Here is a 23,046-nt window from a genome sequence, read left to right on the forward strand (position 1 = left end):
CAACACAGCTTCTTGACAATAAACAGGGGCGTTTCAGGCAGGATTTATCCGAGTCACACTTAGAAAAAGATCCCATTGTAATATTAATATGCATTTAGCAAGCCAAGCCTCACGTTGCACATGTGTTGTCACATGATTTAGCTTTCCTGTGCTTCCAAAGACACAGGATAACAAAGTGATGTTTAACTGTAGGTGTCAGGTATCATTTGCCACATGAGGGTAATTGTAGTTGGCTTAGCTTTGGAAAAAAATCACATATTAGTTTTATTAGGCAGCAAAATTGGGAGAGGTTCTATTCACAATGTTATTTATAATTTCCAGTAATGCAGTATAGATATACTGCCCTATGTGTATTGATTTTCCTAGCATGTGGTTAATCATTTCAAATAATGAAGGCAAGAAAGTTCACTGAACAATTTTCTTGTATATTTTCTGGCTTATATTACTGGTAATATATGCCTTAGAGGGGCAAAATCTTAAGGAGAAAAATCTATATTCCATGCCCTGCAGTTCTGTCTCATGATGGAAGTATCTTGCATAAGAAGTATATCACTTCTCAAACCAAAACATTTTAGACATAATATATTCCAGAAATATGGTTTGTTACAATCAGGTTCCCCACACTGATTGAAGAAAAGAGATTGTGAAAGGAGTAATAGCTGTATTTTGACTCTCCAACAGCCCTTCCTCCAACACTGGAAAGCTGACCTGATAATCTGAGCAGGTGTAAAAGTTTATTCTTTTGGAGGTCCTTGTGTCTTGGTCTTGATGTGAGCAAAAGATGAGGTAAAAGTCTCAGGCAGAATTGTTGATTCAGCTTCATGTTGAGTGTACAAATTCCATTGTTATGCTCAAAATCTTGTTGGCAGAAATGAAACAGCCATTTATGTATAAGCCAAGTATTTGTTGTTAGCATAACAGAAACCATCACAGTTGGAAGCATCATTATTAGTCCACATCCTTTTATTACAGGGAAAATGAAAAAATCTACACTGCATACAGAAACTGTGTCCCATTAATAAATAATACAGGAGAAATGATACACACTGATGTCAGTCCCTTTTTCTGGCCCACCCTCCCATGCTGCTCTGAATATTAAAATCAAGAGCTTCAGTGAAGTATTTGAGGGTAGCAGTAATGCACCCCTTTGCCCTGGAGTATATTACCTTGATGGGTTTTTTCCCTCTCCTCTTTTTCTTGTCCCTTTTAATTTACATGGGACTATTTTTATGTGTTCTAGCCTGCTTTTGCATGTGTTCTCATTCTCCATGGGCCTGCAACTCCACAGTGCATCTGAATGTATTACATTTCATGCATTTTACGTGCAAAACCCACTTCTCCTATTCCTAAGATCTGTTTGGTCCAGTTCCAGAAAGTCTGTGCTTTTTTGACCTGCTCATGGGTGACTTGTATATGGTCCTGGGACCTCATTTCATATTGTCTCCTGCTCTAGTGCCTTGCATCCATCCTCTGCTGTCCTGCCAGGCCTAAATTTTGATATGCTGCATCATGGTGTTATCTGTAAATATTTCATTGTACACAGAATAACTGCTAGCTAATTGAAGTTCCCTGGTCAGAAGGAAAATGTTGCTTTTGCAGCTAAGCTAGCCAAAGACATTGCTTCAGGCAGACCTGAAAGACTTGAGATTAAGCAAGCCTTACAAGCATATGAAATCTATGGTCTGGTACTTGCAATGGCAGTATAGTGTTACTACTCAACACTAGTTACTCACTTAGGCTGGTTTGAGAATGCTTGGTACTTCTGAATCAGATGAGCAATGTCAAGTTCAGTCAGTAAAAATGGGATGCCACAGGATCGGTGCACAAACTTGAATACTTGATTGTGTATTTCTGTATGCTTATCTATTAAAGCTCAAATAGAGATAAGCCAGGCTTCTGTAGAGGTCTTTTGCAGTGTTTCTAATATCTCTGTATAAAAAGCATTATAAAAATGCACAATAGTCTGTTCATAGAATCATTGAATGTATTGGGTTGAAAGGGAGCTTTAAAGGTCATCTAGTCCAGCCTCCCTGCAGTAAGTAGGCTTTGGATGCAGAGAACATTCACAATAGAGCCATGAATCATGCGAGTAACTTTTCCTTCCTCTTTCCTTTTTTCCTCTCCAAGTAGGCAAACTACACATGGGACATAAATTACGAGTTTTAAAGCATACATTTTTGTCCTTCTGTCACAACTGTCTGCTTGCTGGATTTGTTACCTTTTGTGCAAGCAAACTTGATTTTTCCCCTCCACAGGAAACAGGAGATAGTGTCTTGCTGGGGTCCTTTTTCAATGATGTTCTTGCCTGGAACAGTTTCCCTTTCTTGGTTAGGGGCAAATTTCAGTGATGGGTAGATGAGAAGTCCTCAGGAGTGCAGAGACTTATGCATTGTAACTTTTCCAAGAAATGTTAGGACAAAAGCTTAAGACAGTGCTCCATTTAATTTTTCCAGTGACTTTATCTTATGGAACACTTTCTTTTGTTGCTTGAAAAGAGTATCAGGGAAGTTAGGAGCTTTGACTGTCACCTCTGCAACATGTCTGGAGAGTCTCTGTGGCTCTTGAAGCACTCTCTGGGCTTAGGGGCTGGTTTTCTGTTTCTGCTTTTAAAAAACGTAATCTTCTGAAAATATCTGCATCTGGGTGGGAGATCTCTGATGGAAAACATCTAGTAGGAAAAGCAAGAAAGGCCTTGTTTAATAAAACAGCAGCCAGCAAAGGAAAACCCTGAAAAGAGAACTAAAAGAAGCAAACCACTTTTCATTGGTGTATGTTGCCATTTTGTATTTAATAGCTGCTTCAGATAGCTTCAGACATGTTGAGCCTTCAGGGTTGAACCAAAATGAAGCTTCCCTTCTTGTTAAGAAAGGAGTTATAAAGTGAAGATTTGTGAAAGTGAGTTTGTTTGTTAACTTTTGGCTGCTTTCTTGTGGTGTGCAGAAGGGCTTCTGAAGTTGGGAGCAAGGTGGGGAGACATCTTACACAATGGTTTGCAATATACCTCTTTGGAAAGAAGTCCTTTGATTTCATTTGTCATGCCTCTTCCCTCACACACCTCCTTCCTTGCTTTTTTTGTGCCATGGCCTAACAATGGGGCGTGCATTTCCTAGAGAATAGAATAGAATTAACCAGGTTGGAAAAGACCTTTGAGATCGAGTCCAGCCTATCACCCAACACTATCTAATCAACTAACCCATGGCACCAGGCACCCCATCCAGTCTCTTCCTAAACACCTCCAGAGATGGTGACTCCACCACCTCCCTGGGCAGCCCATTCCAATGGCCAATCACTCTTTCTGTGAAGAACTTCTTCCTAACATCCAGCAGGTGCCTGGATGCACCTGGAAGGTGTCAGCGCCTGGAACGTTCTGGAAGGTTCCGGGGCAGGGGTCCCTGTGGGGGAGAGGCGCTCTGGGGGGATGCCGCAGGGCTGGGCCTTCCCAGGTAAGGAGGGCTGGGAGTACCTCTGGCCACTGCCTCTCTGTCCTCAGGGGTTTATTTATTCACTTGTTTTGGTGTTCAGTTGTTTATAGTTTTGGACAATTTCAGCAGTTCTGGCCAAAATGTCACTTGTTCTGAGGTACTGATCCGAGCAGGAGTGAAATGGTGTGCCAGGCCCTGTTAGTCTGTGCTCTGTGGAAACGCAGAGGGGCCGAGAAGGGCAAGTAGCTGTGCTGAGGCGGGGGGACAGCAGAGTTCTTGGTGGAAACTCAGAGAGCAGAAGCAGGGGGGGCCGTGGCAGAGGGGGGGGGCCGTGGCAGAGGGGGGGCCGTGGCAGAGGAGGGGCCGTGGCAGAGGTGGGGCTGTGACAGAGAAGTGGTTGCCTTGGGCAGGGACAAGGTGCAGTATCCGTGGAGGGCAAATGAGAGCTTGAGGAGGAGGCCCTTTCCTCAGCTCACAGTGATTTCAAATCAAACTTACTGGCAAAATTGATTCTGATTAGAATTCAAATTCTTCCCTTTTTTTCACCAAGCAAGATGGATTCCCAATGGAAAACTTGTGGGATGGGTAGCTTTTATATGCCCATACATCATGTAGCAGAGAAGATTTCTCTCAAAGTTGAACACGTTCTAGCTATTCTCAGTGTCTATGTTCTGAATTTTTCTATTTTCTTCCTAGGGCACATATTAACATGTGCTGTAAACTGTCTCTAGAATCTCATAATGTAAAAGATCAAGATGCATTGTAGACTAACTGTGCAGAGAATGAGCAACAAAAAAAGAAAAAACGGATTAAGTGAGACAAGCAAGAGCTAAAACCACTCAGTACTTCATGACTGTAATAGTACTTTGCTGGAACGTTTTACTACCACTGTTGTAGCAGGATCACTTCTGGCTAACAGTCTTGGCATGGCTTGGCTTTTTTTTAGCTGCATTTTTATTGACTTAAATAACAGATCAAATGTATTTTCACATATATAAGATATGTAATAGCATACTAAACTAGCTCTAATCTATATAAAAATTAGTTGTTAAAAAACCCTGAGTAACTAAGCATTACAGTATCCATATGTTAAAAACTAACTATATGCTTTAATTACAGAAGTACCTGCCAACTATTCCACTATAGAATTAGATGATCTAGCAATATGTTTTGAAAAATTAAATTTTTGCTGCACCAGAAGTCATCAACTTACCTTTGCACTTAATTAAAATCTAGCAAATATAAATCAATGCTGCATTACAAATAAGAAACTATATATGCTTTACTGCTTTTAGTTATGAAGCAGTATCACCTTGGCAAAGGTCACTGTGTATCATCTCATTTGTAGTGCACCAAGCTTGTCCTAGCAGGAATGAAAATTCCCAACAAGTAAGAAAGCCCAAGAACATAGTTTGGTGTGAGTGAGAATACAGGTCTGATATTAGTAATTCTTGAAATGACCCAATAATACATAAAGTTAATCTGCATTTACTTTTGTCTTGTTATGTATTCTTTTGTCCATGCATCTTCTCATCTCTTGCCTTTAGTTTCATAGTTTCCATCAAAATCAAATTAATTTCATAGTTTAGTTTCATAGTTTCATTCAGGGTTGGAAGGGACCACAAGGATCATCTAGTTCCAACCCCCCTGCCATGGGCAGGGACACCCCACACTAGATCAGGCTGGACAGAGCCTCATCCAGCCTGCTCTTAAACACCTCCAGGGACGGGGCCTCAACCACCTCCCTGGACAACCCATTCCAGGGTTTCACCACTCTCATGGGGAAGAACCTCCTCCTCACATCCAGCCTGAATCTCCCCACCTCCAGCTTCATTCCATTCCCCCTAGTCCTGTCACTACCTGAGATCCTGAGAAGTCCTTCCCCAGCCTTCCTGTAGGCCCCCTTCAGATACTGGAAGGCCACTTTACAGGTACAGTATCTTTAAAAAAATTTGTTTTGCAATATCAGAAGTAGTGGTTGGGTGTGGGAAACCATTGCCTCAAGTGGAAGAAGTTAGTGTTTGCAGTATTCACCTGAAGTGTACAAGATTTCAGTAGGATGCTATTGATATTTAGGTTCTAGGGGACAGTTACCAACTGTCTACTGAAGAGGTTCAGGAGAAGAGGGTTTGTCACCAAAGACAATTTCAGCTTGCTTGCTCTTTGTCTTGAATAATTACATAAACTATTGTTTTTAAAAAATAAATTGTTTCATCAACACTTCTAAATGTAGGTTTGATATAGTGATCTTGATGACCTGAAAATCACAGAACTAACAAATGGGGCAGGATTGACTTCAGTCAAAAAATGATTGGATTCACTTAGGCAGTTTCTGATTGTCCAGGGTTATGAATGTCAGCATCAAAAAACATTTGACAGCTTGAGATGAACTAATTGTGCACGCCACATTCAGTGAGTTGAATGATGGCTCCAATTTTTTGTCAACTTCCTTAGCTTTCTGTGTGACTTTCTGAAACATAATTCAAAGTGAGAGTGTGCACAGGTCCACAGCAGAGCTGATGGCCAGGCTGCAATGCTTCTGTCCTGCTATGCTTCCCTCACTACTGCCTAGCAGAGAACAATTGTTTAGACACGGTCCCGTGGTAAGTAGTTGTGTCTGCTTGTTCATTTTTACAATGACACATTCAGCTTTAGAACTGCTTCAACAATGGATTACTTAGGGCATGTGTATTTTGAATGTTTTTCATCATGTAAGGTGTTGGTGTACTGGAACCATCCCTCAAAAGCATGTAATGGCTACTAGACTGAACTGGAATTCAAAATTCTGAAAGTGCATAGGCAATTGTGGGTTATTGAAGTAAAGATGGGAAATAGTGAGTCACAACAAAGAGTCTTCGAAACTTCAGCGACTAGAATCTAGTATTATCTCCTTGTATTGTCTAGTTGCCTTCTGCTGATGGAAAGACTGGCTGTCACATGCACAAATCTGACATGCTGGGTAGCATGAGTTTGTTAGAGAAGAAAAGCGTAAGTCTGCTCAGTGGAAGAAAAAACACCTTGTCAAAATTTTTAGAAACAGTTATTGGAGGGTGTTTGGCTGGTGGGGTTTCTTGTTTGTTTTTTTTCCCCCTATAACGTCTTCATTTCAGGAACAGGATTCTATGCAGAAGAGTCGTATGCAGTTATGCCATGGCACTATCCAATTAACTGCCCAAGGTAGCACAGCTCCAAAAGATAGCTAAATGATACATCTCAGCAGTAGTCCACATTTGTTAACCAGGGGGCTGTAGCAATATTCTTTTGGAGTGGTGAATCTGTTTTATAGTGCCTGCATGCTGTTTTGAGGAGTACAGTTTTTCTTTGTGTTCATTCTAATTATGAATATATTTGTGCCTAATTACTTTAGACTAGAAAGTAGTTGTATTGGGTTTTTTTTTTCTCTTTTGTTGACCCTTTCCCAACTCCCTCCCCGCCAAGCCTGTCTCTGTTCCTTCTTTCTACCTGCTGCCATATACATGTAGAGGATGTGATTTCAGTTTCTTTTCTCTGCCCATCTAAAATGGAGCACTCTGCTTCTGAAACTTTTCCAGCAGAATAACAAATATTTTGTGCTTTTTGCTACCTACCTTGATGCAAGACTTCATCTTGATTGTGTGCTGCTTGTGGTGGTTGCACTTGGTCATCTTCATTCTCACAGCATCTAATATGCTGGCCATGAGAGAAATGATAGGTGTGCAAGTTACTCAGATCTTGGATAAAGTTTGTGTAGAGCTCAGACTCGAAAACTGTTCCTTCAGGGATGTGATGTGTCCAGTTCTGACCAGTCAGTTTCCTGTCCTGCAGCCCAGAAACTTAGAGTACAAATCTTTTGAGCTGAGAAAGGACATCACTGTCCTTTTTGTCATCTTGAACCTGTGCTGTACCTAGAGGTTTTCTATCACTGTGGTTAAGATCTTACAGTATCTGGGGCCCTTGTCAGCTAAGTGGCATTCTTCTTGACAAAGCAGTTGTCTATGTCTGTGGACTGCTCTTGGCAAATATCACAACCTTGTTTTCTGTGTGACTGAGCAGCATAAGCTGGGGTTTTTTTTCATTATTTCTGGAACCATTTACAGGTTTCAAGGACACCACTGGCTGCATTTCAGTGCTGGCACTGGAGCAAGTCCCTGCCATTACACTTCTCCAGTCATTCATCCTCACAAATGTATTTTTCCTGCACTGATATTTCAACAGCAGACACACAATACAGCATTTCCTCCCAACACTACAGTTTCTCTTGTGCAGCAGTATGGTAAGCAGTCTTTTCATACCTGCATTGCAGAAGGAGATCTTCCTGCAGAAATGTGAAGGACATGTCATACTTTGAAGCTGGTGCAATTATACATAGCCAAAGAGAATGGCAGGTTTCTGAAGCCTGTCATTAGTCTATTCTAGCTGGTGGCACTGGAGCTTGGACCCTCTCTTCCAAAGGCAATGTCCCCCTGCTGTTACCAGTATTGCTTAATCCATAAATCCTTTAGAGAATCATAGAATAATTTTGGTTGGAAGAAACCTCCAAGATCACTGAGTCCAACAATCAAATCGACTCCACCATGGCCATTAACCCATGTCTTGAAGTGCTGTGTCTACATGTTTCTTGAATGCCTCCAGGGACAGTGACTCCACCACCTCCCTGGGCAACCTATTCCAATGCCTGACCACCCTTTTGCAAAAGAACAACTTCATGTTTATCCTGACAGATACACAGATGGCTTCTCACATTACCTTCCAAGCTTTCTTTACCTTAGAGGACATACTTAATGGCTTAGTGTTGTTAAAAGTAGTGTACCTTAAAAACTTAGAGACGCTTACCTAAAAAAATGCAATTGCTTTAATTATGTTGGAGAAAATAATTGGTTGATTCCCTCCACCCACCCCCATATCTCTGCTGTTATTTGCAGAGCATGATCCTGAAGGTCACCTGTTTCAGTTTGACAAGTTTTGAAACCAGTGACTATAAAAATGTCTTTGGAGCAAGCTTTGTGGTTAAATATCACTTTGTTATACCTGAAATAATGAATTTTTTTAGGGGTCAGTGCAAAAAGATTTTCTTTTAATTGGTTTGGTCTTTCCCTCATTTTGCTAGCATACAGACAACTTTTTTTTTCCTCCTCTATTTTTTGGGAAAACAGCAGTGGTGTCACATGGTACACTCTGTAGTTTATCTCACCAGTGGCATATTCCCACTTTCCTCTCCCCCCACCAAAACCAAACCAACCAAAAAAAACCCCACTCCCAAAACCACCCACCCACCCAACCAAAAAAACCCAAAACACCATCACCCAAACCCCAACAACCTCAATGAAAAACCAGAACAACCCCCCCCCCCCAAAAAAAAAAACAAAAAATCCAACCCAAGCCCAGGAAGCTAAACTAAATGCAGGTCAGAAACAGAGTATGATTGTGTATTTTGTGAATGCTCTTTATTGGTATGAAGTTCAGCTCAGGGTTGTCAATAACTATGATCCCTCATAATGTGTGACTGGGTATTCATTTCTGAGGAAAGAGGGATAGTAAGTAAAGTGAGGTAGAGGGCTTGGTGTCCTTTTGAGCATGTGTGCACCACTTCCTCCTTTTAACCAGGAGTTTAAATGAAATAGCCCCATCTTCCAGCATTTACTGCCAAGGTATTCTACTTTTATGCCAAGGAGATTAAAAAATTTGTCAAAGTAAATTTTCCACATGTTATTGAAGCTGTTTAATCTTATTTTTGTTATCTTCTGCAGCAGATCTCGTGTGTTACTATCGTGTCTTGTTGTTTGTTTTTAAATGGAGGTGTCTATGCAGAAAACAAATACTATGATTAGGTTGAAGAAACTAGTAGAAAGCTTCCCATTTGCTTTAAGTCAGCTTTCAGTCATAACCACCAATGTTTCTAGCATTGGTCAAGAAAGGCAAGCATTCCCTCTGTCATAATTTTATTGGCCAGTTAGGAGCTTTGATTATTGACAGCATTGTATGCCAGTCAGTTTTGGATATTAATTAATGAAATTCTTCTGTTCACATACCTACACCTTAATGAATTTCAAACAGGGTAGTCATGCAGGAATAATATTTGTATTGTAAAAGAAGGTATCTTACAATGAGAAATACATTAAGTTAATGGTGTGTATTTGTTTTTTCTTAATTTTTATATTTAACAGATGTAGTCTTCTTAAAAACAGTAACTGCTGTGATATATGTCACAGAAAGCACACAATAGGGAGAGAAAGTGCCAAAGCAAATGACATGGATAATTTGTTAAAACTCAGAAAACTACCACTTGCATTTCTCACAAGTGTCATAACACATTTCTAGTTAGTTTGAAGAGGGTGTAGGAGCTGTAACTCTTGAGTTCAGCTGTCAGACTTCGTGTAAGTTGTAACTGGTAAAACATTCCTGTTTACTTATAACACTAATCATGTTTCCTTGTGAAAGCAAAATAAGCTCAATTCACTCTGCATGCAAAACATGTACTTAACATCTCGAGATTTCCTGAGATGAAAAACTGTATTAAATGCTTTTGAAAGGGGGTCAGTGTCATGTCAGCCTTACAAAATTATCATTCTCCCTTTCTCTCCATTTCAAGTGTGCCAGTCTCTTCTTTAAAGTAGTCAGAATGTGAATCACTACATTATTTCTGATTAATGATCTCATTAGCTAAGCACTTTCTTTAGCAAAATACCTCCTACCCAACTGCATCTGTAAGTATAGGATGCAATCTGTTGTCTTCATGCCAACAATTTAATTTTTTTAAACATGTTACACTTAGGTGTTACTTTTCACTTTGAAACCTAAATTGTTGTATATGGAAAGGGAATACATGTTGAGGATGATAAACGTCTTACAGTTTGTGAAACTGAACAGCCTACCTTACATTGCATTCTGTTGTGTTCAATTACATATTGACCAGCACTTAATTCTGCTTTAGCCCAGCAATGAAATTTCATACTGCCACTGCTCAGTCCTCTTCTTAGAACCACTTTCAGCCGTGAGTGTTTCATTTTGTCCCTCTTCATTGCATTCAACCCAGCAGCATCTTCCATTAAAACAATGAATTCAGAAGTGCTTCATATTTGGTCCTGTGGAAATGTCTTTACAATCACAGCCTGGAGAGGTGGTGCAAAAATCTAGCATGAAAAGGACACAATCAAGCAAATACTGATTGTTGAACTTTGCAATGTCTATTGTATGTAAGTGGACCATTATTGAGGATCAGTCAGACTAGAATAAGACCAAAGCACCCAGTGTTCTTTGCTGAGCTTTCTTGTTATAAGTCCCCATAAATCTCTTAGAGAAAACCCCAAGTTCACTTCAGAAACTTACCACATTCTGGTTATAGCAAAAGCCTGGCACAATCAGCAGGGACATGCTAGGAAATCACTCCTTCTAGGTATTTCTGAGGCACCTTAATTTAGATACTGATTATCTATATGCATATAAATATTTTAAAATTTCATGTAGCAACCGGAAAAATCCTTCTGCTTGAAATGCTTCTGCTGTTAAACACTCACCTAAATGCACTGTACTCAGACTTCCATTGGTTAGCTCATTGTTAACCAAAACACACTTGATCAATGCAAGCACTGCCTTACAAAAAAGTATATATTGATTCTTCATTTTTAACCAAAAAGGTTACTGTAACCTTTTTGAGGTCACAGATTCAATATATCAACAGGCTTGGTGTGCAACTTGTTTTTAGGCTTAAGGTTTGTTTTTCCTTCATTTCCAAAAGTGGGATCAGCAATGTGTCTTGTTTATTCATGGGTGTGTAATAAAAAGAAATCAGGAGGGTGGAAAGCATGAGAGTTACTAATTGATACTTGATTTTAGAATTTTGTACATTGTTATTGATTCTTTAGTGGCTTGATGTTTTTAAATTGACATTGCCAAGAATAAGCTTTTTATAAGAACTGTCTCTTATTCAATAGAATAGTTAAAATGGTGCTCTATCTGGAAGCGTTTCAGTAAGCTTTTAGATTTATGGTTGTTTTGCTGTATCTAAAACAGGTGCATATAGCTTCTACTGACCTCATGTCAATTCCATAGTAATTTCTAATGAATTTAAAATCTGACAATTTAAAACTATATATTAGAATGGGTGTTGATCTTTGATAACAAACTTTAAAAATCCACTTCTGAAAATACACAAAAAGCTTAAAAAGTGTAAATGGGTTCTATAACCACTGAAGACATTATACATCAAAATCTACTTACAGCAATCTGCTGAAATTATTCATGTGTTGAAATTATAGTTTCAAATCATTAGATATTTATCTGGAAGGCCCTGGGGGGTGGGGAGAAGACTATTCCTATAAGCCTGAGTTTTTTTATAGCATTTGCAGTCCATTAGTTAAAAGATGCATTACTCATTTTTCAGCAGCAGAAGATTTATATCCTCCAGTTAATTGTACTTAAATATAGAGTATTCACTTGAGAGAGAAGTCTTTATGCATATAAAAACCTTAAAACTGTAAAGCTGTACAGAAACTCCAGTATATGTACTGTGAGGCACAACTAACATGCACAGTTGTTAGTTGGAGTGGGACATTTGGCAGAAGGGTCTTCATTGTGTGATGATACGCTACGAAACCTCCCATATTTATACAATTTGTATCTTGAAGATTAAGCTCTAAGATCTAAAAGAGCTTGAGAGATGACTTTTATTTCTTTCTGCTAGCATACTTAAAGGCAGCTGCAAAGCACAGGTCCAATGTCTGTGTTGTTATATAAACAAATATATGAAAAAGTGTTATTATCAATCTGCTTGTTAATAAGAAACATGCAGGGTTTAATTTCAAAATACATGAAGGAAGAAAGGGTGCAGTCTCCTGCAATGGTGGTAGTTACTAAATCAAAGAGAGAGCAAAAGAAGAGCTTCTACAAATGCAGAAGTTGTTTAGGGACAGACAAAGTCAGTCATCCCTTTTTGTGCAAGATTCAGGATAGTACACCTGTGGACTGCATTTTAAGTCTTAAAATATATCAGAAATGTGAAATCTGAGGGTAAAACACATCTTGATCGATGAACAGCTAGCTGGAGTAATTCCTGTATGTGCTTTTAGAAATTCTTCTTTCAAGGCAATTTACAAAAGGTATAAAGTGTTAGTTTGGGTCTAATTGTGTCAAAATGTAAAGGCATGTATTTCCTCTGGTTTACTTGATTTTTCTTTCCAGTGATAGCTGTGGCATTTAGTTGTTTTATTCTGGCTTACCATTTCTCAAACCATTTCATAGTTTGAAAAAGCTAAGTTTGGAAAAAGCTGTCACATAGGAACACATTTTGTGTTTTGAGAGCCATGAGATTAGATTTGCGGTTCTCCGGAGTCTCCATCACCAGCTGAATTCCTTAGGCTTCTAGGATCTAGTCCACATAGTCCTGCCCCTGTCTCTCTTGTGTTTCTTCTAGTTGTCAGCCCTAGAAGGGCTCCAGGGCAAAACCTCTCGGTTTTAGATTAGCCCCTTTTCCCCCTTCTCTCTTCCCCTGCAGGAGGAAAAATAGGCAGGGGAAAGAAAAGGGGTAGACACACAACTTACAGGACTTGGAAGATAAAAAAGGGCTATTTTTTACAAGAAATAACAGGTATCAAGGAAGAAGGAATATACAGAGAGAAATAAGGGAGGACATATATACAAGCCAACTGCGGATGTCCACATATTCCCCCAGATGATTTGTGTGGAGGTAGGCTGCATCATGTGGCAGCAAATATCTCAGGCAAGGCAGTTCCCGAGGCGAGGGCAGGATGCAAGAGAGCGCCTGCCCAACCACCTGACTGAGGTTTTGCTCTAGAGTTTTTAAATTGTTTGTATATTTTAGATTAATTTTGTCAGTGTTATTTATTCTTAATACCATCTCCTGTTTTTACTAACTCAAAAATACACTTTAATCGTCACACAGCAGAATTCCTACTATTTAGGACATCTTTATGTAGTACTATTCCTTCTAGTTCCCTGATGCTTAATCAAATTGGATTACTCTTAGAGGACAAGATAATGTTAAATGTTGGGAGACAAAAAAAAAACCAACAAAACACAACAAAGACCCTACTAAATTCCTTCATCCTGTGTTTTTAATGCTCTACAGCTTTTAAAATGTGGTCACTTCTGAGAAGCAGGAGATGTGTAAGCAGATGAAACATTTAATGGCCTCATAGACTTCCAGAAGTCAATATGAAAACTATATCAATCCCCTGTTGCTAGCAGGCACTTTAACATCAGTCAGTTAAAATTCAATGTAATTGTGAGAGGAGAACAAAGAAAAGATAGGTCTTGGGTGGATTTGTATGGAAGTAGCAAATTTGAATCAATGCATTAACATTTTGGGGACTTTCCTTTTCCAAAAGTGATTCATAAAGCTCTCATGTTATTTCATTAGGACAGCTTGTTGAAGATGCTAATGCCATACTAATCTGCCTAGCATGATGGGTTTGGATGGGAAGGCTGCTATGATAAGACTGATGGTGTGCTTGCATTACCTTCAGTCTGTTCTGAACTTTCAGACAGACTCAGTAAAATCTCCAAGGAGAAATGAGTGGGAAAAATAATCAGGCTAAAAAGTAGAAGTTGAATGCTTAGAAAAAAATATTAGCAAGTGAATTACTTGGGCTGTTACTTCATGAAGCAGGAAAATAACAGGCAAGAAAAGCAGAAACTAATTTGGTTTTGGTGTAAGTGTAGCAAGCATACAAAGCAAAACTGCTGAACAGGAAATACCTTTTGTACTTGAAGGGAAATATGATGTAGTTGGGATAAATGAGGCGTGGCTAAATGGAGTAGAGTTAGGGTAATGGAAAACCAAGACAAAGTATTGAGGAAGTAAGGTTTCAGAGAAGAGGTGGCAAAATAACATCAGCCCTAGGTCTTATCTTGCTCCCGAGCCAAAAAGTGACTCTGCAGGTAGTTTGTGGCTTTTGTGATATGTCTTCAGCAGCACAGGAGGGCAATGTGTCAAGCTCAACTGCAACTTTAATTACATGATAGGAGTGGCAGGAGGTCAATAATATTTGTAATATGAGCATTTGTGACAAATCAATTGTATAATGAAAGCGATTATAACATCATTAGAAGTCTGATAACCCAATAACTTTGTGATAATTACTTCTCAGTTACAGGGAATAATTTACCACAAGAGATGACGGAATATTAGATACAAACACTAATAGGTGCAGTCGTATCTGAGGCATATGTGCTGTGGAATAGCAACTTGAAATCCTGTTATTTATTTTAGTAGATTTTTGACAAGCAAGGGCTAGATTTGGGAAGCTAGTTACATACCTATGAGTGTCTTTGGGTCCCAAAATAACTTGGGACATATGACTTCAGTATGCCCTTATAGAGAAAGACTGTGGGAGCTGTTTTAAAACCTGCACTTGTTTTTTGTCTGATCAGCATGCTCATTAAGCTCAAGGTAGGGGGAAGGCTGTAAACAAGTGGTTGAAGTCAGAGGAGGAGAATGAGTGTCCACTTTATGTACCAATTATCGAGGGCGCTGTGTTATATCCGTCAGGAAACTGTACCACTTTGCACTTCTGAAAAATAACTTCTCCTAACTAACTTCTGAGATACTTCCCTCACTGCCCTCATGCATGTTTACTTACATAACCTATTTAGCTGACAAAACTAATTCTTGGGAACTGTGCTTATGAAGCAAGTAGTAGGTTGTGCTCTAGGACTGATACAGTAATATGATTTACTCTTTATGAAAGTGTGTGAATGAAGGACGGTTGTTACCTTCTGGAAAAGTTCTTATGCCAGACTATTGACTATCATAACCAAAATTTTTATTTAGTTCTACAAATACAGTACTTCCTCTGCTAGCAAATATTTTCTATCCTATCTATAATATGACTAGAATTAAAACAAAATAAAATGACATGGTAGTGAAAACAAAGTATGCTAAGACCAGTTTGCCTGCTTTGTTTCTTAATCGGCTTAATCATGCTGCTGGCAGTTAGTCTCAGAGCAAACCAAGCAAAAGTTGTGGTTTTGCTTGGTTTATTTTTTAAGTAAATGGTTATTTTAGCAATGCTTAAAACGCTGACCCTGACTCTCTTCAAACTAGATATTTTAAAGACAAGTGTAATAGTAAGAGAGAAGAATAATATTGAAATTACAGTAATATCTTGAGAACTGAAGACAGCAACAGAATTTTGATGTACCTAGGGAGTTGAGTTATCTTCAACTGACTTTATATTTCATCTTTGTGTAAATACAATTCCCCAGCCCTCAGGAACATACTTGTAGGAGAGAAGGAATCGCTGGTTGTCACTGATTCTAGCATACTGATTGGAGTGTCATGACACAGGGGTGTTTAATTTCACTCCTCTCTAAGGTGAGGAGCTTGGATCCATGAAAAAATTGATCACACCTCCATGGCAACATATTAATCCTTTTTTGTAGATACCCGGCTTTCCTCTTGTAGATTCCTCAGCCCAAGGAAGAATACACATTTTTTATATATGAATACATGCATTTAGATGAGCATGTGTGTGCACAGACAGATACTATTTAGAATTAAATGTGTTAAAAAACTCAACTGAAGTTGATCTTCTTTAAGAAGACATAATGCAGCAAACAAAGAAGACCTAAACATGTTGGCACTCCTACTGCTGTCCTGGGAAGACGTAGTTCTCCCTGCATTGTGTGCCAAAGTGTTTACCAGAGTGCACATTGCACTGAATTGCACTGCTGTTTGTTCTTACACATCCATCACACACCCTGCTCCTTGTTTACCATTTTTCAGTCATCAGATTGCGCTAGTTATTTTTTTTTCCCCATCAGGTGGCTAATTATGAAAAATAAATTATTAAAAGCCTGTAGATCCTGCAGGAACCCATCAAAAACTCTACTCCCCTGATGAGGATTTTCTGCTTAGACTTTCAACTGAGATTTGTTAGTTAATCAGCTTTTAATTTGATTAGCACATGACATGTATTGACTTTGTTTAATTTGAGCGTCTCAGTCAACATTTCAGGTCTAATTTATTCACATAAAATTCTAACTAAGTTAGGCAATTTTCTTCTTAATACAAACTCTTAATCTTATTGAGTTAGTTGAGATGCATTTTCCATAAACATATCACACTTGGTATTAATTATATTAGCCTGCTTTAATTCTTTGTTTATGAAGATATAACAAGATTGTTGTTTATTTATGTAAACTATTTTATAGGCTGGAGAAATATTTAAGAAGTTGAGGTTTCTGGAAATCAGTTTCAGTCTGTTTTCAAACTGATTGGACTTGATGATCTCTGGAGGTCCCTTCCAACCTCTAATGTACTATGATGCTATGATTCAGATTTGCGATGTGGTTTTTCAGCATCTTCTGTCACTGTATGTCCTAATATGTAGGGGTACTATTGCTGTTGCTCTTGGCATGGAGTGTTCGGTTTCAAAAAGGATTGGGATTGGTCATGAAGTTTCTCCCTACCTCAGTAAATGTTTTTTTTTTTGTTCTTTTTTTTACAGATAATGGAAAAAATGTTTGCAGCAGTTGCAGGCCACTGTCATTACTTCTGGCAATGAAGCTGAGGTAAGAAGCTTGTTTTTTCCCGTTTTGTTACGCTGGAAGTGAAATGTTTGCTTAGGCAGAAATTAATGTGTGGTTTTCTTATGGCAGTATTACATTGTGAAATATTTACCTGTTTTTTCCAAGTTCTGTGACAGGAGGTTTAAAACAGATGAACTGCACTCAGTATTTATTCTTGTCTGTAGCACTGAATACATTGAAACAAAAACTTGAAAAATAGCTTCTGACTAGACAAAATTTGTTGTTCCACTCTTTCCCCACTGCACACCCCAACCCCCTCCCCTGCCCAGGAAACAAACAACAACAAAAAAATCCCCAAACAAACTCACTCAATAACTTGCTGGGTATGTGAATTTTTAAAAATAATTATTTTACCTTCCCTCATATGAGTAAGGAACTGTTTTATGTATGTCTCTTGTATAGCAACATAAGTTTTTACATTAATCAGGGTGTTAAACTGTAGTGCAGTTTTATGAGTGTAAATACTACTTGGATCAAAAACTAATTAGAGAATCCTAGAGAAGAGTAACTGACTGTTTAAAGCAGTAGGCAGATTTTGAAGATACTTACGCAAACGAGTCTTCTTGGCTGGCATAAATTAAATTAGTTGAAAGAGTCTGGTTGGTTTTTAACATTCTTGCAGGAAGCACTGCATTTTGGAGGCCTGGAGGTCTGTTCCACATTAGATCAGTTCCACATTAGTTTCCTCCTAACATTTTTAAGGAATGGAAGGATACAATCTCACTGTGCATTTGTGTCAATTACAATGAGTTCATTTTAGCTACTTGGATAGTACTTTGCTGGAAAGGTGATATGAACATCTCATTTTCAGTAGGAGATTTAGTATATGCTCACACTTCAATAGTCCTTCTTCTGGACTGATGGTTTGTGCTTGTTGCCGATGGTTGTTTCTCTTCTGTATGTTGCCAAAGTAGTAGTTTGCCAGAAGTGTTGCTTGCAGCTTTGACCACTGGGGCTAATGTCCAGTAGTGGTGAGACATTATGAGATCTCTCCTCATGCCCTTCCATCTGGAGAGGATGTGTTTTGCTTTGAATACTTTTATTAACCTTTACTTAAAACTGAGGAACAGCTCACAGCAAAGGGCTGCTGCACATCCTGCTATGCATCCTGTTGTAGCGCAGTGATGGAAATGGTGAGTCGCAGGTTGCAGTACAGTGCAGTTCCTACCTGAGAAGATTTTTGCACAACCTGTATCTGCCTTGAGGTTAAAAAGTCATATGTAACACATATTCTGTCTTACCTAATTCCTGATGAGTTTCTTCCTTTATGTTAACATAAAGCTCATGACATTCTATAAGCTCAATTCTCTTAGCAGCTCAATTATATATAGTATTAGACAGCTCAAATACTTCTCTTGTTATATGGTTCTGTTTTGATTTGATTGCTAGTCCATCTTTCAGCCTGTAGAGGAATTTACTGTCTACTCACACTGTAAGACAATGCAACAGGGAAAAACTATTGCAAAAAATAAAGCATTATGTTTTGAACTAAATGAAAGTAGTAGAAAACAGGAGGCTTTTTGATTGTAGGTAAGTAATAAATCTGCATGGATTATTAAAGTTTAATTTGCTTTTAAATTTCTAAATCCAGTATGTGTGAGCAGTGACAAAGTCAAACCACACACCTCTTTAGTGCCCTCTCTTTAGTGCTTCTAGTACTGAGGTCTCAGGCCTGTATTCGCCTGGGACAGAAGCAGCTACTGCCACTTTTCAGAAAAGATGATAGGAACTTTTCTACAAAGAGATGTTTAAAACCCTATTCATTCTGTTTCTACTTCCTATTCAAAAGCTCACTTCATTTAAACATGAGTAAATAGTGGGGAGTTTCCTGGCTTTAAAATATTTTTCCATTCTTTTTCTGTTCAACAGCAAGTGGTATGTGTGCCTGAATGGGGGCAGGGCAAGCTTTGGAATGAGAGGCCAAACATGAAGCTTATATAGAGCCATGGAACAATGTAGAGCCTACAGTATCTCTGAAACCATTGTGTCCAATTATGCACTCATGTGCAAGCCAATTTATAGCATGTTGCACAGTAAAGTCACTGCTCAGCGTGAAAAGTCATGGTTATTTGGTTTTATGGCCTTGTTTCTTCGTTTCTCTTTACTTTTTGACATAGGATTTGTTATAAGCAGAATGGTTTGGAAAGAAAAATTATGCTGTAGTCAGAGAAAGCTGTCTGCTTTTTGGAACCCAAGAGTTTACTTATTACTCATGATACTCGATTACAATCTAACAGAGTCATGCTATTTCATCTGCCCTACTAACCAAGGTACAGCCACCCCTTTATTTGGTATTTGTCTCCTCTTTTGTCATCCTTAGAGTCCTAAGGTTAATAATCAATCTTTAAGTTAATGCATCGCAATTGGGCATTGGTGTCCCTGATTCTCATTTAAATTCACTTGGAGGTGTTTCACACAGTTGCTACATTAGTCCTCCTATTTGTTTTTCACCAGTCTGCAGTCTTACAATTGATTGTATACAAAATATAATATTAAGAAGTAATTGCCATGGTGTATTTCAGAATCTAAATGTTGGTCGTGTAGTTTAGATGAGTCTTAGATAGCAATTATATATTATCTTCTTTACTCAGACCATCCTCTATTCAAACAATATGTTGTGATACTTATTCAAAGGAATCCTGATACCCTGCAGTTTTCATCAGACTAGTGTCTGGATAAGAGGGGCCTCTCTGCCCATAAATTCCAAGGGATACTATTCTACTGTGGAAGATGTGCAGCATCAGTATGGACAACTGAAAGAAATCCACTGTTGCTGTTTATTCATCCTCACTGTGTAATGTACCCTTGTCATTTCCTTAATGAAGCAATAAGTAATCGTTATATGGTCACCATTTTTTTTCATAGGTTATTTAAAATAAAATAGCAGTTTGCTGTGCAGCATGAGTGTCATACCCCTCAAATTAAAAAAGTATAACCAGAAAAATACAGAATCTATGTGTGGAGTTCAAAGATAATGGCAGATGATGTGACCATCATTCCTGATAAAGACACTCTCTGACAGATTGATTTAAGGTATTTAGTGATGGCCAACCTCCATCTAAAAGATGTCATTTTATTAACACAGTATGGTTAATAGGAGCTCTATCTAGTACTTCAGAAATTGGGTCAGTGAACTTCATTCAGTGCAGTTACTGCAGTGCTGTCAAGAGAACAATTTTGTTTATCTAGCTAGAGAAAGTCGCTAGTTAGAATTTGTTGCCAGCTCCAAGTCATTTGGATGGGTGATCCAGTCTTACGTGGAAAAGTGATAAACTTTTATTCATGGCAGAATTCTTGGTTCTTATTTACACTGTTCAATTTTGTTAACACATTTGCAGTAAACTGTACAATTTCAAAATATTTGTGGGGCATGGAAGATGCTGCAGCTAATCTGAATGCATAATTTCTTCACATCTCAAGCTATGAACTGCAGAAATAAAAGTCCTTGCCGTGGGCAGGCAGAGGCAAAATTAATGACATCAATATTGGTGACAGAGAAACCGTTCTAAATGCATAGGCCTAAATAAACCACAGCAAGCAACAGTCTTTCCTGAAAAGCTTTCATCATGCCATGTTTTTAATATTTTTAATATGGTAGCATAGAGTTCTTATCTGGTTAATGCTATCTTATGTGAACAGTAATCTTGACTGAAGAGCTAAAGAACAAATTATTTGGAACTGAGAAGAAAAGACACAGAGGCAATTTCTGCCAAAGGTGAGAAGAAATGTGACCTACTAGGAAGGGGAGATGTGGGTTCTGTTCTTGGCGTGCTCTGTGACCTTGAGCGAGTAACTTTATCTCCAGCTTTCTCCATTATTTCTCCTATCATTTGCCTGTCTTGACTATTTAACTTGCGAACTCTGAGGCAAGGATTGTATCTTGCTACTGATGTGCAGTGCATTGGGGACCCTAATCTTAGTTGAGGCTTCTGCACCTGAGAGCAAAGGAGGGAAGAACTAGCACGGTTGGTATGCTTATGTGAGTTTGTAAGATGAGAGGAATAAAACAGAATGGTTACAGCAGTCCTTATCCATCCTCCCAGGAGTATGCATACCTAACACTGACACAGGAAAATGAGTGCCCATTGTACTTGCTTTAGACTGTGACATTAATGGACTTGCTGAAATTGTAATAATAGATTTCTTTTAAAGAGTTATTCTGGCAATCTGACAAACCCCCATTTAGCTCTAACAACCAGTTTGATTTTCATTCTGAGCAACAGACTTGTTGATTGCTTCAAGAAGACCGAAGTTGCAAATGTGTCAGACTAGAATAAATTAAGGAATTGAAATGCAGAGAGAAAGAACAGGGTGATGAGAAGTTGCTGTTTCCAAGCTTCTTGTGGACTTCTTAGATTTGCACCATTCTCTTTCTGCCATCTAGATTTCTTTCATATCTTATTTTTTGCATATCATCTCTATGGTCGTGTTCAAATTTGAGTTTTGTCTGCTCACTTGCTCAGCTCTCACACAGATGCCTTCTGTGTCCTTGTGTCCTTTGCGTAGGACAGATCTCCTAAACCAGTTTCTGTCAGCTTTCTACATATTACAGTGTCTCACAAGAATGCAGTCTGTTGAACACATTGAAAATAAACTGGTTTATATTTACAAATGTAGAGTTTCATGTAGGAAAGCAATTAAAAATCTCATTTATGTTTCCTTCTTACAGAATTAGGGACTTTTTTTCCTAGTATGACCCTTTAGATCCCTGGGGGACAGCTCGTCACTAGTGGTGTCCTCCAGGGATCATGATCCTATTCAATATATTTATTAATGATCTGGATGAGGGGATTGAGTCCACCATTAGTAAGTTTGCAGATGACACCAACTGGGGGCAGGTGTTGATCTGTGAGAGGGTAGGAAGGCTTTCCAGAGGGACCTTGACAGGCTGGACAGATGGGCAGAGTCCCACATGATGGCATTTAACAAGTCTAAGTGCCAGGTGCTGTACTTTGGCCACAACAACCCCATGCAGTGCTACAGGCTGGGGTCAGGGTGGTTGGAGAGCAGCCAGGCAGAAAGGAACCTGGGGGTACTGGTTGACAGCTGGCTGAACATGAGCCAGCAGTGTGCCCAGGTGGCCAAGAAGGCCGATGGCATCCTGGCCTGCATCAGAAATAGTGTGGCCAGCAGGAGCAGGGAAGTCATCATGCCTCTGTACTCAGCACTGGTTAGGCCACACCTTAAGTACTGTGTCCAATTCTCGGCTCCTCAATTTAAGAAGGACATTGAGATACTTAAACGTGTCCAGCCTTTCCACAATGTCCTTTTCAGCTTTGTTGCCCGCATCTGCATGTGGTCCAGCATCTCCGCATCTCTCTTGTATTGAGGTGCCCAAAACCGCACACTGTACTTGAGGTGTGGCCTCACTAATGCTGAGTTTAAGGGGACAATCACCTCCCTACTCCTGCTGGACACAGCATTTCTAAATACAAGCCAGGACACCATTTGCTTTCTTGGCCACCTGGGCACGCTGCTTGCTCATATTCAGCTCTTGATTAGAACCCCCAAGTCCCCTTCTGGTAGACAAATTGTGCCTCTTGTTCCTCTGATAGAATGTACAAGTCTGTTTTTGAAACATATTAGGGGAAAGGGAACTTGGCTCACTTCCCTTCAAAACTGTGTGCTCCATTGGAGTGCAGAGGATGGGGCAGTTTGATTTCCATATGGTTTTGGAATCAACTATAATTGCTGTTGTCTACAAACAGTTGTTGAGGAGAGAGGTCCATTTTCATGTCAAATAGAAGGTAGGTGTAAAGCCATTACAGAGACTATTTAGAAGAGACAAAATGTCTGCGGAACACAATAATTCTGCAACATGTCAACATTATTCTTTCAGGCTTATCAGGCTTCACTGCAGTTGCTCATTCTAAAATTAGGACATCTGTCCCGGGATCTAAACTTGCCTAGTGCTGAATAAAACCAAAAAAGCCCTTATGATTCTTAGTCCATTTTGGCTTGAGAAATTGATTTTCAGAATCACTCTCAGTAAACTATTTTGGGAAACTTCTTATAAAAGCCAGTTCTAGTTAGGTCACTCAGGTTGTCAGACATGCTGCCCAGGAAGAACTGTTTTCAGTCTGTCTGACAATAGAAT

At 39.0% G+C, this 23,046-nt stretch overlaps 1 long non-coding RNA gene across 2 annotated transcripts in view; it reads left to right on the forward strand.

Annotated features, from left to right (window-relative positions):
- The window catches only part of LOC137442002 (uncharacterized), a 363,940-nt gene that overhangs the window by 288,245 nt on the left and 52,649 nt on the right, over positions 1–23,046 (forward strand). For both annotated transcript variants that reach the window (XR_010987559.1, XR_010987558.1), the window contains exon 5: positions 16,868–16,931. This is a non-coding gene — a long non-coding RNA (uncharacterized lncRNA). The remainder of the gene's footprint in view (positions 1–16,867; positions 16,932–23,046) is intronic.

This window comes from Melanerpes formicivorus, unplaced genomic scaffold (assembly GCF_026170545.1).
Source record: "Melanerpes formicivorus ecotype bairdi unplaced genomic scaffold, bMelFor1.0.p_v2 SCAF_6, whole genome shotgun sequence".
NCBI lineage: Eukaryota > Metazoa > Chordata > Aves > Piciformes > Picidae > Melanerpes > Melanerpes formicivorus.